The sequence below is a fragment of the Lipotes vexillifer genome, unplaced genomic scaffold (assembly GCF_000442215.2).
Source record: "Lipotes vexillifer unplaced genomic scaffold, Lipotes_vexillifer_v1.1 scaffold4, whole genome shotgun sequence".
Classification (NCBI taxonomy): Eukaryota; Metazoa; Chordata; class Mammalia; order Artiodactyla; family Lipotidae; genus Lipotes; species Lipotes vexillifer.
The window spans coordinates 2,197,674-2,203,501 of record NW_006785876.1 but is presented as its reverse complement, the minus strand read 5'-3'; positions in this window follow the sequence as shown (position 1 = coordinate 2,203,501).

Sequence of the window (5,828 nt, the reverse complement as noted above, 5' to 3'; positions counted from 1 at the left end):
AAAAAAAAAAAAAAAAAAAAATGCTAAGCAAGGCGGGATTCTCAGGTAGTGACTCATATCAGCCTGATCCCAGCAGGAGCTCTGTAGCTTAAATTGCACCCCAGAGTTGGTCCCACCTTGAGACCAGGAGGTCAGCCTTTTGTGTCTCCTGCACAGTTGGACATCAGCTGAGGTCTGGGGAGGGGATGGGGACACTGCCTCCTCTGGCCAAGGCCCTTCCTGTTAGTCATCCTTCCAGGTCAGCCTCCCAGTGGAGGCTCCCTTTGGCCTTGAGCAAGTCTCCTGCACTGGAGCCAATTCTCCGTTCAGTAGACAATTCAATTCTACTGATTTGACAAACACCTGCAGCCTCTGGCAGATAGAGGGACACCAGCATCTCGCCCTCTACAGGCCTTCTAGAGTATTACCCGCGTGGTACATTTCATGTTCTGTGGTCGCTTCTCTCTGTGGATTCTGCCTGGAAGCAGTGTGAGGAGAAGGAGCTAGATAAAGCGTGATCCCTGCTCTCGGGAGCTTGCAGTCTAGGGAGGGAACCAGGAAAAAACAGTTCTCAAGCAAACAAGACATTTACATGGCATAAAAACAAACTGCTGTTTTTTAACGAGCCTAACTAGGAGGTAGAGAATTTCCAGGTGGGGAAAAACGACCCTGTGAGGGTTGATAAGGAGGCAGTATTCCAGCTGGTACTTAAATGTCATCTCAAAGGACCTTTTACTGACACTAAAATATTGCTTAGATTCTGTGGGGCTCAGACTGCTGTTAGAGTTTCCATCCCCAGGTATGAGCGTCATCCTCCCCCATCCTGCGCACATACCACATCCTTGCTCCTGATGTTGGAATATTAGGCATTTGTCTGCATTAGGGGAGCACAGGCTCCAGATGCACAGGCTCAGCGGCCATGGCTCACGGGGCCCAGCCGCTCCGCGGCATGTGGGATCTTCCCGGACCGGGGCACGAACCCGTGTCCCCTGCATCGGCAGGCGGACGCTCAACCACTGCGCCACCAGGGAAGCCCTGCGTTAGTGTTTTTGTTTTGTATCAACTTGGTCTAATTTAATTTTTTCTCTTTAAAATATTGGACTGTTCTTCTCATGTGCATTTGAGATGGCCGTGTGTGTCCTCTCCTTGGCCATCCTACCCCAGAGTCCCCTTCATAGCTGGCCTTGCTCAGCTCTCTCTCTGTACCCACATACACATCTGCCGTGTCCTCCATGCCTTCACAGCACGGGCTAAGAATTGCACCCCGGGAGGTGAGGTGGGAGCTGGGTTGTCAGTCAGCTGGGACCAGGCCCCCATCCCTCTGTTAAGAGAGGGAAATCAATGAGTAGCTTCCCACGCACCTGCCCTCGCCGACCCTCTCCCTACCTCTGCCCCATGTGGTCTGAAATGGGCACTCCCCCACTGCCCCAAGCAACAAAGTAATAGGTTTTTCCCATCAGTGTTCAGTTCGAATTTCCTGTCTGGCTGTGAGCCACCCTGAACCAGTCCTTAATAAGGTCCACGTTTTCCATCCTGCTTAAAGACTGTGTCACAGGGGCTGCTGGCAGTTTGGGAATCTATCAGAAGAGGTAGCATCCGGCTTTAGGGGTCTCTGCTGAACCTGGGTCCTGACCCTCTCCAACTGCAGAGCCTTTGACAAGAGGGTGAACATTCTAGGAGCTGGTGAACAGGGTTGGGCTGGGAGTTCCAGGAGGGCACCGGGGTTCTTAAGGAAGAACACAGATTCAATCTCGAAGCTCCTCTCCATTTATTTAATCTATCAAGGTTTCAATCAGCCAGCCCTAACTTGACGAGCTCCACAGACCAGAGAAAAATTGTATTTCCTCTCGAGTGAATCATTCATTTCACACAGCCCAGCTGCTACCTCAGAGCCTTCCCCAAAGGCATGGACAGTAGTGAAGCACCCTTTCCTCTCCTGTGGATGGGTTTTCCACCACTGTAAAGTGCCCAGTGACGGGCTAGGAACTTTGGGAGGAAGAAAGTGCTGAATCCACAGGCTTTGTCTTCAAAGGATCTGACACGATGGGAGGGTGACAGGTTTGCGGGGAGCTGGTTCCTCTCTCCTTAAGAAGCATTAGAAGGGAATTCCCTGGTGGTCTGGTGGTTAAGACTCTGCGCTCTCACTGCGGAGGGCCTGGGTTTGATCCCTGGTCTGGGAACTAAGGTCTCACAGTCTGTGCGGCCAAGATTTAAAAAAAAAAAAAGCATTAGAAGAGGGGGAGATGGCTCCCCCAGTCCTATTCTCTGTGTGGTTGTCCCTAATATCTCCCCAAAAGACAGGAGCAAAGATGGAAGGAAGGGATCTAGAATGTTCCACAGACCTAGCACAGGATAATATGCATTTTATATGTCAGGTCATTTCATTTTCTCTCTGATTATTCTCGAAGTTGCTCCGGGCCACACAGCTGGTCATGGCTGGCAGCAGATTAAAGGCATGCCCAAAGCTCAGTGTCTTTCCATCTCCACTCACTGACCAAGTGGGCGGTGGTTTATTATGCAAATGTTGTAGAACCTCACCCCAAAGTCTATGGCGTCGCTTCTCCCACTGCCAGACCACGGGGGTCTGGGAAGCCACGGAAGGGAAGGGAGGAGGTGGGCGCCCTCCCAGCAGGCCCAGGGACCCCGCCCCCAAATGTCTTCTTCCTTTCGCAGGGTGCAGGGCCCTCCTGGCTTAGAGACTTGAATGCCAAGAGGTGTTCTACCAGGGGACACGCAGTGGTACCCGGGAGAAACATGGGGCCTGCAGGCCACCTGCCTCCCGAGGTCCCCTCAGACGTGCACGGCAGACGTAGCTCCTCTCACGTGTTCCTGTTTTGTTAACACCCGAACCAGAGCTGCCCACAGCAGGCCAGCTATAGACCTCCTCACTCACACGTCTACTCTCTATTGCAGAGTGCATGTGTGTATGATACTGGATTTAAGGCTCATAGCACCTGTGGAGGTTATACGAGGCAGGCGGTACACTTTCCTCTTTACCAAGGTGGTGGTTCTGTGATGAGGCCCCTGGGTCCCCATCAGGAAGGAAGCCTGCTTTCCCACCCGCCGGCCTCTTGAGGGTTTGCCGTAGCTGTAGAGAGCTTCCGAGGACACACCCTCCCAGAGCAGCCCCATCTTCATCCCCCCCATGGGGTTGACTGAGGCTCCCACGAAGGCTGCACGACAGCCCGACTTCTCCCATTGCCCACTCCTGCTTCCGCCCTGTCCCCTCCCCAGCGGCCCTGATAAAGCTCCTGCCTGCTAACCGCCACCTCAGGGCTTGCTGCACGGGACCCCCCGCCCCTGAGGCCTAGGAGGCCCAGGGAGGTGACGTCTGTGACAGGAGGAGGACCAGACGAAGCATGGGAGCCCTCTCTCCTGTTTGGCCGCTAATGGGCTGCATGATCTCGGAGAAGCCAGTGGGCCTGTCCTGACCTCAGTTTCCCCATCTGCACCCAGAGAAGGGTACAGACTGAATCATCTCAGTGGTCAACAGGTTCTAAGACCACTTGACCTTAAGGAACTCGTGAGAGAACTGTGATGGAGCCCTCAGCCTCCACGCTTTCCAGGATCTCCCAACCAACCCTGACGTTGCGGCAGGGGCTGGGGCACGGTCCCTGCAACTCCTGGAGAGACCGCCTCCTGGGCCCAATCTGGGAGCTCAGCAAATCATTCTCCAAGATTCACTCCCACCCCTTTTCCACTCTCCCCCACAGGAACTCTCCCCAGATCCCCAGCACCTTCCACTAGCTTGGCATTGCACGCACCAGGAGGGTTGTGTCAGGTTCTTGCCCCCAAGCCTGGTGTCAGCCTTTGCCCTATGTGACAAAAGGAAGGTGCTGCTCCGGGAAATGCATGGACCTATTGGGCTGGCCGAAAAGTTCGTTCGGCTTTTCCATCCGATGTCATGAAAACCCGAACGAACTTTTCGGCCAGCCCAGTATTTATACCTGGGATTGGGAATACAGGTATGGATTTATGTGGTCCTTGGACTCCAAACACCAGATGGCAGATCTCTCCCCCACCCTCCCCCATGCCCTTCTATAGACCAGAGCTCCCATCACACGGCCACCCAAGAGCTCCCGCCCACAGCCATGTCCAGCAGCCTGCAGAAACGGGACTGCCCGCTTCAGCAGTCCCTGACCTGTACCCTCACCATGCTGGTCCCTTTCTTCCCTGTCACATTAAGGGCCAATCCCTCTCCCACTCCCCCCATCCCTCCAGGGCCAGCTGGGCTGTGGTCACCCGACCTTTAGCTCTCGGCTTGTTTTTTTACAACTTGAGCATGATAAATAGATTAGAGGATTAGACACAGTTGGCAATGTCCCAAAAGTCCATATTGCAAATTGACCATGCAGTGTGATCAGCCTGTGAGCAGAACATCTGCTAGCAGCTCAGGCTGACAGGTACCAGGCTTTGGCAGGGCTCCCTGAGAGCAAGGACTGGCCCCTCTGTTACCCCAGGTGGCTCCCTGCAGCCTTTGACTCTGCAGTGCACACATCATAGACCCGGGCCGTTGGTGAATCCCTTTCTCAGCACTTTTGCACTTTGCCTCTGTGGTCACAGCTCCTTTTATGAAACCAGGGGTGCAAATCCCATCTCCCTCATCAGACTGGGGCTCCCTGGGGGAAAAGGCTGTGTCTCCCCTCAGACTGGGGGGTCCCTGAGGCAGGGCTGTGTCTCCCCTCAGACTGAGGACCCTGAGGTCAGGGCAGGATGCTGGCTGTGGAGGATTCAGCCCTGAGGCCAGACAGTCAGGAGCCCTGAGGAGGGCCCACAGTCTAGCTGAGGAGACAGACTCTGAACACATACAGGCACGCTCAGTTTTATGAAGGGAAAGCATGGGTCCCCTGTGTTGGGTGACAAGGGGGTCTAAAGACATGGCTGGTGTGGAGACAATTAAGCAGACATTTTGTCTCCAGTAAAACAGCCAAGCTTCTCCACGGAAACTGAACCCCTCTGTTGACTCAGCTGAAAACAGAGCGGTGGAGTTCTGGGTCCCACCCTCTCCCTAAGCCCCACCTTCCCTACAATCCCAGGCAGCCCGATTCTTAGGGCCACGCGCCTTGAACGGTGGCCACAAACCCCTTGGCGGGCCAACGGCCCAGGAAAGACCTGCCGTCCTGTCCAGTCTGTTTCCTGCATCTGTCACCTAGAACACTGAGGTCTTCTTCCAAAGACCTTGGACCTTTCCCCGTTATTTCCCTAGTGTGTACCCTCTCCATGTGGGTCATCTGTCCAGAGAACAGACTGTCCTCAAGCAGGAGGGACCAGCAGGGCACTTGGCTGTGGGGAAGCTATGGAAGGAGACAGGCCCTCGAGTCTGGCCTCACCCACTGTATTCAGGCTTTGGGGACAGTCTCACCTCCTAAGCCCAGCTCTTCTCTCCCTTGTCTACGCCAGCGCCTTCTCTCCTGCCCCCCCCCCTGGCTCCTGAAGGAGCAGATTCACTGGGGACTCTACTCCTTGGGTCTTGGCCTCATGTTGCGTCAGACCTGCCACCCTGGATGGAGCAGACACGCTTCTGCCCACCCTCAGAAACATCCTTACTTCTCCCCGGGTACCGTGTGCGCCAACTCTTTGTTATGTTCTCAGTCGCCTTTGTCTCTGGATCAAGTCGCTTTTCATCCTTTCCTAACTTCTCTTACAAGTTTTGTAAAAGTCAAGGGGCCAGGGTGTTAACAATGAGGTCAATGGAGGGGCTCTTAACGAAGGGACTACTTACAGAGTTCTGGGCAGGATGAAAGGACACTGCTTACCCTGGAGCTGGCAACGGCAGGGAGCTGCTACCTGCCCCGGGCCTGACGGGATGAAGGGACAGAGTCACTACCACAACCCCAGATGGTAGCTGT